This window comes from Heterodontus francisci, chromosome 14, assembly GCF_036365525.1.
Source record: "Heterodontus francisci isolate sHetFra1 chromosome 14, sHetFra1.hap1, whole genome shotgun sequence".
Lineage (NCBI taxonomy): Eukaryota > Metazoa > Chordata > Chondrichthyes > Heterodontiformes > Heterodontidae > Heterodontus > Heterodontus francisci.
In genome coordinates, this window is record NC_090384.1 from 49,578,738 (window position 1) to 49,591,498 (window position 12,761).

Sequence of the window (12,761 nt, forward strand, 5' to 3'; positions counted from 1 at the left end):
GTATACTGCACTCAAGCAGTTAGTGATATCACAACATCCCCCATTTCCTTAAATGCAAACGTTGCAAATTATAAACGATGTACATAATGAACAATATTTACACGTGTATTGACTCTTCTGTCCATTAATCAACTGTTGCTGAAACATAAGGCGGTCTACTGGCTTGACCTGATCTTGTAACTGTGTAGCTTTGTCAGAAACCAGAATTGTCAATGTTTTTCTCTTGGCTTGTGTGCGTGCGCTGACAATCACCCTGTGCTTGAGTGTTGCACATGTTACTTTGCTTAGTTACATTCTTAGAACGCGAATGTGTATGTGTTCTCGTGGGCAATAGGGTTGTCAGGCACGATGTTGTTAGCTAATTCGCTCAGTTGACATCTGTTCCTTCTTAATGTTGCTCCATTTGGGGTGGTTACTTTGTATGACCTTGGACACTTCCACAGGGAACCATGTCTTCTCTTGCAGATGAATCACTTTGACCTTCTGTCCAATCTGTAAAGGCAGTAGTTCCAGACCCGCATGACTATTATGTGCGACTTTCATCCTTTCTTGTTTTGCCAATAGTTTGTCTTGGATTGACAAAGATTTCATTAAGTGATGACTCGGAAAGTTGTCTTAACTTGCTTCCGATCATGACTTCTGCAGGCGCATGGGAAGTCCTTGCTGCTGACCGCAGTGCCTGGAGACAAGCAGTCAGGAAGGGCGTGGAAAAGGAAGAGGACAAAAGAAACGACCAGATGGCGGAAAAGAGAACCCGGTGGAAGGAAAAACACCAGTCGGCCTCGGGCCAACGACATTCATCTGTGCCAGCTGCGGAAGGGATTGCCACTCAGGAGTCGGCCTCTGCAGCCACAACTGACGATTTTCAACGCAGAAGTGACATACACCCTGGGCGCAGTCCTTCATCTCCCAAGACAGATGGATGCCATCACTGAAATTTGGTTCTTAAATACCTCTAGTTTCATGCATCTCTCTCTACCCTCAAAAGCCTCCCCAAAACTTGCCTATTCAATCTCACCTCTTGTAAAATTCCTCCCATTTCCAGTTTTGTGTTCTTGTAAAGTGCTTGGGACATTTGTTGTGTGTGTGTGTGTATATATATATATATATATATATATATATAATGAATACACACATTTTGTTCCTGTTGGTGCTATAGTAAAACAGGTGTGCAGTAAAGTGTGAACATATATATAGATATATATGTATATATGTATTTTTAAAGAGTTTCAGGAAATTAGCACAATGTAAATACACAATATTTAATGTACTAGCAAATGTTCCATTGTCTGACATTTAGTGCATTTTATTTTTTCAGCTTTTTTGTGGATTCTCTTCCTAACTTCCCATTACCACTATTACTGTCCAAGAGGATTGGGTTGTGATTTGTTTAGTTTAGTTTTTAGTTTAGTTTAGAGATACAGCACTGAAACAGGCCCTTCGGCCCACCGAGTCTGTGCCGCCCATCAACCACCCATTTACACTAATCCTACACTAATTCCATATTCCTACCACATCCCCACCTGTCCCTATATTTCCCTACCACCTACCTATACTAGGGGCAATTGCTAATGGCCAATTCACCCATCAACCTGCAAGTCTTTGGCATGTGGGAGGAAACCAGAGCACCCGGAGGAAACCCACGCAGACACAGGGAGAACTTGCAAACTCCACACAGGCAGTACCGGAATTGAACCTGGGTCACTGGAGCTGTGAGGCTGCGGTGCTAACCACTGCGTCACTGATTTGCATCTAGATTTCTGCCAGTGCTAGTCTTGAGATATTTGCCTTGGTAATAAGCAAGAGCAGCACCTGGAAATTTTACTGTCTACACCAACTATTCTCCCTCAGTCACCAACAGCCGAACAGAGATTGGAACTTGCTGCACAGAGTATTGCAAACACAAACCTGCATCCAACTACTCTTGTGCAATACTTATGTATTGCGTTCTTAAATATTAGATTCATTGCTGATACCTTCTGCCATCAATCCAAGTTCCATATTGATCAATACATTTTCCACAGAATCGAAATCTGGACAAATATTGTGTGGAATTCAAATGGAACTTAATTGTTTGCAGATGGTTTTAAAATTACTTCCCTAGTGTCAAAATTACATGGTTGTACGTACAGATGATAATCTAATCAAGGGGTTCAGATGACATGTTTAGAATAATAGATACCCATGAGTGAGTTACAGGCTGGGATCTAATCAAGGGGTTCTGATGGTTTATATTTAGCGTACATCCAGGAGTAAGTTCCTGGCTAGAATCTAATTGAGGGATTCAGCTGGTTTATCTATTATAGAATAAAAACAGTGAGAGGACTCATGATTCCAAAGGTACTGTGCCTACGGATAATGTTGTAACTAATGGGCAACAATGTGACAGCACCGAATATTACATGGCAGCTCCAAACTGCACCCCCATTAATCTATAGGTGCTCCTTTATCAAAGCTTTTATGATTGCCTCCTCCCAGGAATAGACATATCAAATGAACTTTACTCTAAAATAACTCAAGTTCTGAATTGAATAGCCATTAACTTAGAACAAAAGAAACTTGCCAAAATTAATTCACGAATGTCAGAGTATGTACACAAATTTTGTAATATGAACTTCACAAATGAGAGAGGATCCTCCACCGAGCAAATGCTGAGACTTACAAAGAAATGAGAGCGAAAACGAAAGATTGATTCGAAACAACTTATATTTATATAGCGCCTTTAATATAATAAAATGTCCCAAGGCGCTTTACAGGGGCATTATAAAACACAATATGACACTGAGCCACTTAAGAATATATTAGCTCAGATGACCAAAAGCTTGGCCAAAGAGGTAGGTTTTAGGGATTGTCTTACAGGAGAAAAGCGAGGTAGACATGCAGAGAAACATAGGGAGGGATTCCAGAGCTTAAAGGGTAGGCAACTGAAGGCACGGGAACAAATGGTGGAGTGATTAAAATTGGGGATGTTCAAGAGGTTAGAATTAGATGAATGTAGATATCTCAGAGTTGTGGAGCTGGAGGAGTTTACAGAGATGGGGAGGGGTGAGGCCATGGAGGGATTTGAAAACAAGGATGAATATTTTAAAATCAAGATGTTGCTTGACTGAGAGCCAATGTAGGTCAGCGAGCACAGGTGATTCAGACTTGATTCGAGTTAAGACACAGACAGCAGAGTTTTGGATGACTTCAAGTTTGAGAGAGTGGAATATGGGAGATCATCCAGCACTGCATTTCAATAGTCAAGTCAAGAGGTAATGAAGGCATGCGTGAGAGTTGCAGATGAGCTGAGACTGAGGCGAAGTCGAATTGAGTAATGCATGCACAAAAAGAGACATCAAATGACTTTCATCTTGAGGATGTGGTAAGGAAACTGAGTCAACAAGGTACAGAGGAACACTTAAAGCCACAGGCTCAACACTCTTAACAATGACCAGAAAAAAGCACCCAAGCAGAAACAGATGAAATCAAGACACCTCCCAATGAGTAGACATCACAACCCCCTACCTTTCCAACATGTGGTAATGCATGGATGCAAAAGGGAACTCAAACACTCAGCAACATCCTCTCACCAGCCTGAGAAATAATTTATTCACATCGCAAGAAAATCTCACTAACCCCCTCCACTGTTGAGCAGTAATCACCTGAACTAACAGAAATCATACACACCCTAACATGACAGGGTAATAAAATACTGAAACAATCAAAATGAGCATTAACCACCACCTCTCCCCACCCATTCCCATCAAAAAGCAGTAATTACGTCTCTCCTACTCTTTTTAACTTTGGTGTTCTGCATGATGAACCTTAGCCCTTTACATAGATTTATCATTTTTTAAAAACTGGCTTTCAGGTGCTTTCACAATGTATATTTTTTAAATATACTGTTCTTGCACCAGTCTCCCTCTTTTACCTTTCACTCTGGTGTTAGTTCTCCCTGGCTCTGATGTGTATTGCAAAGACCTGACTGAAATTGGAGTGTATTTACTTTACAGGAACTAGCAACCCTAACTGAAGGCAGATCCATAAACGAAAGTGTTTGTGGGCATACAATGCCATCACTTGCTCATATTAAGGCATGCAGCTGATGGTTGGAAAAAGAAGCATCTCCTGGTCATGATATAAAAGTGCCGAATGACTAAACTGAGGATTTCTAAGTAAAATATAAACAGTAGCTGCTGTGTTTCTTTGATGCATATGCCTACAGGCCAGGTACATTATATTTTTAAAGGTGTCTCAGACCATTGGGTGCCTTTGGGCATTGCACAATAGGAAGTCCAAAGATTGCTGAAAAATAACTTATTACCTACAGTGAATGCCAATTAATAATGCGACAGTTTATTTCCTCAGGTCATATTTGCTAATACTGATTGACAGCTGTAAATCGACAAGTTGAAGAACACCTACTGGGGGCACAGACGGTAATCAATTGCTGCATCCAGTAGCAAATGCTAAAAGCTTTTCTGCTATAACGAAGCAATCTGCTATAATAAAGCAATCTGCTCGAGTACCATCAAGAACAGCTGATGTTTATCAGATTAATGTTAAGGACCAGAGAATGTCGTTCATTAAAAATGGGATCCTAACATATCTTGGTAATTTTGATCTTATTCCCCAGAATGTAGAGGATTAATTACATGAAGGCATTTTCAAGTGTAGCAATCTCCTGGATTATCAAAGGTGGTGTGAACAGATGGCTCAGGCCCACTTTAGAAATTTTCACAGGTGATGTGGGAGTGCTAAGTGATGTGATTTTGCACCTGTTACTTACCACAATAAGGGAGGAAGCTATATGGAATTGGCAGGAGATTCACTGTATACCATACTCAATGCCTCTTAGTAGCTAGCTTCAAAGGACCATTGGTACAGGCCTGCCTTTTGAGCAGGGAGCCACAAAAAAACAGAAAGGCAAAAAGTAGCTTTATAAAGAATTACTAGCACTCTCAATTTTTTTTAAAAGAAAAAAATGTAAAAATGATCGAAGTCTTAATTTGCAGGAAATATAGATATTGCACTTTCAAATTGTTTGAAGAAATGTTGAAACTGGCAACAGATCCATCACTACATGTCACTATAACAACACATTAAGACCCATCGAGGTAGGGTGAAGTTTAAAACAGAAATTTTACTGAGCTCAATACAACTGATGTTTTAATCCACTCCCTTATTTTTGAAGATATTTTATGCACTTACAAAGATCTAGGAAATCTGCAGGGCAGTGGGGACTTTTGCCTTCCCTTTGTGGAAATAGACTCCATCACACCCACAATTTGTTAATTAACAAGTGTTGTTCTCCAGGCAGGCACAAATATCATACTTCCTCCTATCTTTATGAAAGCTTGCTAATGAAGTGGGCTAGTTCTTTAAGTGCTTAAATGGTGTCCCACTGCCTCCCATACAATGGCATAGGTTTCCCCTTGCTATGGGTAGCTTTTTAATAAAAAGAATGTCTGACTACCACATGGACCCTGAACCTAATTATGACCTCCCTATTGCTGTCCTTGCTGAGATTGGCTAACTTAGCAAAGACCAAGAATCAAACCTGGGACTATCTTGTCTTCATTGTTCAGTTATACATTGTCTTTGTTAACTGAACATTATGGGTGCTCTTTTTCTTAATTTTTAAGATACTTGTGAATGTTTGCGATGTCTCAAAACTAGTAAGGGAGACAAGACAGCAGACGCGTTAGTCTTATGTCAGTACGAGACAAAATAATAGAATTAATTATTAGATGTAAATTTGAGGATTACTTGTATGATAATAAGCCAGACAAGTTGTCAGCATAGATGCAGAAGGGGAAGATCTTGCCTGACCAACCTCTGATTTTTTTTTTTTTTTTAAAAGGAAGTATCTTGATGCATTTGCCAAGTTTACACAAACAGTTCTTACTGAAGCTTAAACTCTGGGACTCTCGGTAAAACATAGCAATAGATAAAAATGACTGAAGGGCAGGAAGCAGTGGGTATTTGTTTATATTGAGGATGAGGAGAGAGTGCCAAGTGGAGAGCCCCAAGGATCATTGCTGGGACTGCTACTTTTATAATTTAAATTCATCACTGGAATTCAGAAGCTTAATCCAAACTGGTCAAATTCTCACACAATACCAAACTAAGGAGGGATAGTTGAATTTGAGGTAGCCCAGAAACTCCCACAAAAATTTTAATTAAACATGTAAGTGAGTAGAACAATGGCACATGAAATCTAATTCATACAACCTGAAAGTACTATTTTTAAAGAAAGAAATGACAACATAAGTATTTGAATGATATTGAAGTACTTAACATCGAAGGCAAAAGATATCTTTTAATAGCTCCAAATGTTCAACATTTCCAATCAATGCAGATCAGAAAATCGACATGAACCTGCATTTATATGCAGGAAGATATCTTAGAGATATTACAGTAAAGGGGAAATGGATTTGGCAGACAAAGAATACATTGAGCTATGTAGCCAAAACAGTGACAACATGATTCATAGGAACATAGGAGCAGGAGTAGGCCATTCAGCCCATCTAGCCTGCTCCACCATTCAATATGATCATGGCTGATCATCCACTTCAATGCCTTTTTCCCACACTATCCCCATATTCCTTTATGTATTGGCATTTTGAAATCTGTCAATCTTTGCTTCAAACATACTCAATGACAGAGCTTCCACAGCACTCTGAGTAAAGAAATTTCTCCTTATCTTTGTCCCAAGTTGCTTCCCCCTTATTTTGAAATTGTGTCCCCCTGGTTCTAGATTCCCCAACCAGGGGACACATCTCACCTGCATTTACCCTGTCTATCCCTTTAAGTATTTTGTAGGTTTCAATGAGATCACCTCTCATTCTTAGAAATTCTAGAGAACACAGGCCCAGTTTCTCCAATCTCTCTTCATAGGGCAGTTCCGCCATCCCAAGAACAAGTCTGGTGAACCTTCATTACACTCCCTCTATGGCAATAATATCCTTCCTAAGGTAAAAGGATCAAAACCACACACAGTACTCCAGGTGCAGTCTAACGAAGGTTCTATATAATTGAAGCAAGACTTCACTACTCCTGTGCTCAAATCTTCTTGCAATAAAGGCTAACATACCATAAGCCTTCCTAATTGCTTGCTGCATCTACATGTTAGCTTTGTGACTTATTGACGAGAACACCCAGGTCCCTTTGTACATCTACACTTTCTAATCTCTTACCACTTAAGAAATACTCTGCACATCTATTCCTCCTACCAAAAGTGGATAACCTCACATTTTCCACAATATATTCCATCTGCCACGTTCTTGCCCACTCACTTAGCTTGTCCAAATCCCCTTGAAGTCGCTTTGCATCTTCCTCACAACACACATTCCCACCTAGTTTTGTGTCATCCACGAACTTGGAAATATTACATTTGGTCCCCACATCCAAATCATTGATATATACTGTGAATAGCTGGGGCACAATTACTGATCCTCGCGGTACCCCACAAGTCACAGCCTGCCAACGCGAGAATGACCCGTTTATTCCTACTCTCTGTTTTCTGCCTGTTAACCAATCCTTAACCCATGCCAGGATATTACCTCCTATCCCATGTGCTTTAATTTTGCTAACCAACCTCCTGTGGTGGGACTTTCTCAAAAGCCTTCTGAAAATCCAAGTACATCACGTCACTGACTCCCTTTTATCTATTCTGTTAGTAACATCCTCAAAAAACTCCAACAGGTATGTCAAACAAGATTTCCCATTCATAAATGCATGATGACTATGCCCAATCAGATGATTATTATCCAAGTGTCCATTTATCACATCCTTTAGAATAGATTCTAGCATTTTCCCCCTATGACTGATGTAAGGCTAACACGTCTGTAGTTCCCCGTTTTCTCTCTTCCTCCATTCTGAAATAGTGGGGTGACATTTGCCACATTCCAATCTGCAGGAACCGATCCAGAATCTATAGAATTTTGGAAGAAGATCACCAATGCATCCACTATCTCCATATTTACCTCTTTCAACACTCTGGAATGTAGAATATCAGGTCCTGGGGACTTATTAACAATCAGCCTCATTAATTTCTCCAATACAACCTTCTTACTAATATTAAGTTCCTTCAATTCCTCATTCTCCCTAGTCCCTTGGATCTCTAATTTTGGGCGATTTCTTGTATCTTCCACAGTGAAGACAGACACAAAGTAATAATTTAGCTTCTCTGCCATTTCTCTGTTCTCCATTAAAAATTCTACTGACTCTGCCTGTAATGGATTCACATTTGTCTTAGCCAAACATTTCCTTTTTTTATGCATCTATAGAAGCTTTCAGATCAAGTCTACATAAATTACACAGTTCTTTGGTCAGACTAAACCTTGACGTAAAGCAAATATTGGAGGTAATACAGAGAACCACAGGTCTCATTCCTGGCATCAGAGGATGAGTTATGAGAAAAAGAAAATCAGAAATTTTGACTTTTCAGCTTTGAAAGGATATGACGGAAGTATGACATTGAAAAGGTGTGCCTGATATTGAAGGCTGCCTATTTCCACCTCCATAACATTGCCCCACTCCACCTTTGCCTCAGCACATCTGCTGCTAAAACCTTCATCCATGCCTATATTACATCTAGACTTAATTGTTCCAATGCACTCCTGGCTTGCTTCACACATACTACCCTTGCAAACTTGAGGTCATTCAAATCTTTGCTGCCCATGTTTTAACTCACAGCAAGTCCTGCTCACCCATCTTCCTTGTGCTTGCTGATCTGCATTGGCTCCTGGTTAAGTAACACCTTGATTTTAAAATCCCTCATCGTTGTGTTCAAATTCCTCCATGGCCTATTCCCTTTTCATCTCTGTAATCTCATCCAGCCCCTAGATCTCTGCACTCTGCCAATTCTGGTCTTGAGCATTCCTGATTTTAATCACTCCACTATTGGCAGCTGTGCCTTCAGCTGCCTAGGCCCTAAGCTCTTGTATTCCCTCCATCTCTCTACCTCTCCTCCTTTAAAACACTCCTTAAAACCTACCACTTTTAATCAAGCTTTTTGGTCATTCGACCTAGTTTCTCCTTCTGTGACTCGTTGTCAAAGTTTGTTTTGTAATGCTCCTGTAAATCACCTTGGGGCATTTTATTATGTTAAAGATACCAGATAGATGCAACTTCTTGTTGACAGATCTCAAACAATACTTCAAACAAATCATCACTATAGGATTAGGGGACACAAATTAGTCAATGGCAAAATTAGGATTCCTGTCAGAAGGCTCAATACACGGAATGGACTTTTACACATGGTAGTGGAGGTGAAAACCTTGGAACCAATCAAGAGACAGTTTAATACCATGGTAGGAGGGTACTGCAGCGTTTTTCTGGATGGCAATGGAGCAAATTGCCATTCTTATTTGTATCCAACTTGTTAACTGGGGACAGCTAAAGTAAAAAAAAATAATCTTAATATGTTTAGTTCTTTTTACTTAGTGATTGAGAAATCTATTATAATTTTTAAAGGGTGTAACTAGCAGGAGAGATAGAGGAGAACCAGTGAATGTGGTACGTTTGGATTATCAGATGATGTCAATGAAGTGCCACGCATCAGCTATTATACAAGATGTGGATTCATGGGATTGGGGGTAATATATTAGCACAGATTGAGGATTGGTTAATGGACAGATCTCAGAGCAGGAATAAATGCGTCATTTTTGAGATAGTATGGTGTAACAAGTGTAGTATTGCAAAAATCAATGCTTGGGCCTCAGCTATTTACAATCTGTATCAATGACATAGATGAGAGGACTGAGTTTTTGTTTATTCATTCATGGGATGTGGGCATCACTGGCTATGCCAGCATTTATTGCCCATCCCTAATTGCCCTTGAGAAGGTGGTGGTGAGCTGCCTTCTTGAACCGCTGCAGTCCATTTGGGGTAGGTACACCCACAGGGCTGTTAGGAAGGGAGTTCCAGGATTTTGACCCAGCGACAGTGAAGGAATGGCGATATAGTTCCAAGTCAGGATGGTGTGTGACTTGGAGGGGAACTTGCAGGTGGTGGTGTTCCCATGTATTTGCTGCTCTTGTCCTTCTAGTTGGTAGAGGTCGCGGGTTTGGAAGGTGCTGTCTAAGGAGCCTTGGTGCATTGCTGCAGTGCATCTTGTAGATGGTACACACTGCTGCTACTGTGTGTCGGTGGTGGAGGGAGTGAATGTTTGTAGATGGGGTGCCAATCAAGCAGGCTGCTTTGTCCTGAATGGTGTCGAGCTTCTTGAGTGTTGTTGGAGCTGCACCCATCCAGGCAAGTGGAGAGTATTCCATCACACTCCTGACTTGTGCCTTGTAGATAGATGGTGGACAGGCTTTGGGGAGTCAGGAGGTGAGTTACTTGCCGCAGGATTCCTAGCCTCTGACCTGCTCTTGTAGCCACGGTATTTATATGGCTATTCCAGTTCAGTTTCTGGTCAATGGTAGCCCCTAGGATGTTGATAGTGGGGGATTCAGCGATGGTAATGCCATTGAATGTCAAGGGGAGATGGTTAGATTCTCTCTTGTTGGAGATGGTCATTGCCTGGCACTTGTGTGGTGCGAATGTTACTTGCCACATATCAGCCCAAGCCTGGATATTGTCCAGGTCTTGCTGTATTTCTACACGGACTGCTTCAGTATCTGAGAAGTCACGAATGGTGCTGAACATTGTGCCATCATCAGTGAACATCCCCACTTCTGACCTTATGATTGAAGGAAGGTGATTGATAAAGCAGCTGAAGATGGTTGGGCCTAGGACACTACCCTGAGGAACTCCTGCAGTGATGTCCTGGAGCTCAGATGATTGACCTCCAACAACCACAACCATCTTCCTTTGCGCTAGATATGACTCCAGCCAGCAGAGAGTTTCCCCCCTGATTCCCATTGACCTCAGTTTTGCTAGGGCTCCTTGATGCCATACTCAGTCAAATGCTGCCTTGATGTCAAGGGCAGTCACTCTCACCTCACCTCTTGAGTTCAGCTCTTTTGTCCAAGTTTGAACCAAGGCTGTGATGAGGTCAGGAGCTGAGTGGCCCTGGCGGAACCCAAACTGAGCGTCACTGAGCAGGTTATTGCTAAGCAAGCGCTGCTTGATGGCACTGTTGATGACACCTTCCATCACTTCCCTGATGATTGAGAGTAGGCTGATGGGGCGGTAATTGGCCGGGTTGGACTTGTCCTGCTTTTTGTGTACAGGACATACCTGGGCAATTTTCCACATTGCAGGGTAGATGCCAGTGTTGTAGCTGTACTGGAACAGCTTGGCTAGGGGCGCGGCAAGTTCTGGAGCACAGGTCTTCAGTACTATTGCCGGAATATTGTCAGGGCCCATAGCTTTTGCAATATCCAGTGCCTTCAGTCGTTTCTTGATATCACGCTGAGTGAATCGAATTGGCTGAAGTCTGGCATCTGTGATGCTGGGGACTTCAGGAGGAGGCAGAGATGGATCATCAACCCGGCACTTCTGGCTGAAGATTGTTGCAAATGCTTCAGCCTTATCTTTCGCACTGATGTGCTGGGCTCCCCCATCATTAAGGATGGGGATATTTGTGGAGCCACCTCCTCCAGTTCGTTGTTTAATTGCCCACCACCATTCATGGCTGGATGTGGCAGGACTGCAGAGCTTAGATCTTATCCGTTGGTTATGGGATCGCTTAGCTCTGTCTATCGCATGCTGCTTACGCAGTTTGGCATGCAAGTAGTCCTGGGTTGTAGCTTCACCAGGTTGACACCTCATTTTGAGGTATGCCTGGTGCTGCTCCTGGCATGCCCTCCTGCACTTTTCATTGAACCAGGGTTGGTCTCCTGGTTTGATGGTAATGGCAGAGTGGGGGATATGCCAGGCCATGAGGTTACAGATTGTGGATGAGTACAATTCTGCTGCTGCTGATGGCCCACAGTGCCTCATGGATGCCCAGTTTTGCATTGCTAGATCTGTTCAAAATCTATCCCATTATGCACAGTGATAGTGCCACACAACACGATGGACGGTATCCTCAATGTGAAGGCGGGACTTCGTTTCCACAAGTACTGTGTGGTGGTCACTCCTACCAATACTGTCATGGACAGAAGCATCTGTGGCAGGCAGATTGGTGAGGACGAGGTCAAGTATGTTTTTCCCTCGTGTTGGTTCCCTCACCGCCTGCCGCAGACTCAGTCTAGCAGCTATGTCCTTTAGGACTCGGCCAGCTCGGTCAGTAGTGGTGCTACCGAGCCACTCTTGGTGACGGACATTGAAGTCCCCCACCCAGAGTACATTTTGTGCCCTTGTCACTCTCAGTGCTTCCTCCAAGTGGTGTTCAACATGGAGGAATACTGAGTCATCAGCTGAGGGAGGGCGGGAGGTGGTAATCAGTGGGATGTTACCTTGCCCATGTTTAACCTGATGCCATGAGACTTCATGGGGTCCGGAGTCGATGTTGAGGACTCCCAGGGCAGCTCCCTCCCTACTGTATACCACTGTGCCACCACCTCTGGTGGGTCTGTCCTGCTGGTGGGACAGGACATACCCGGGGATGGTGATGGCAGTGTCTGGGATGTATCCAAGTGTATACGTATCCAAGTTTTCTGACAATAGAAAGCTGTGAGGAAGATGCAAAGAGACTGAAAAGGGATATAGACTGGTTAAATGATTCCTTTTCTTTCATATGGTAATAGCAACAAACAAATGCAATATCAACATCTAAGCCACATGTCCAGGCTGAATTTCCAGTACTACAACGTGGACATGTTGTAGCCTGTGAACTTCCTGTAAGTGCAGTGTTCAACGATGTGCTCCATGTTCTAATTAGG

General features: G+C 42.3%; 1 protein-coding gene and 1 long non-coding RNA gene across 12 annotated transcripts in view; one reads left to right on the top strand and one right to left on the bottom strand.

Moving 5' to 3' along the window:
- The window catches only part of LOC137377033 (synaptotagmin-7-like), a 1,016,894-nt gene that overhangs the window by 603,262 nt on the left and 400,871 nt on the right, over positions 1-12,761 (bottom strand). The window lies entirely within an intron of this gene.
- Positions 1-12,761, top strand: part of LOC137377034 (uncharacterized) — a 114,734-nt gene that overhangs the window by 23,086 nt on the left and 78,887 nt on the right. The window contains exon 3 of one of the 6 annotated variants that reach the window (XR_010976348.1): positions 646-3,034. The exons of the other annotated variants lie outside the window; for them this stretch is intronic. This is a non-coding gene — a long non-coding RNA (uncharacterized lncRNA). Of the gene's footprint in view, positions 1-645; positions 3,035-12,761 lie in introns of those variants that run through there. 6 annotated transcript variants of the gene reach the window in all.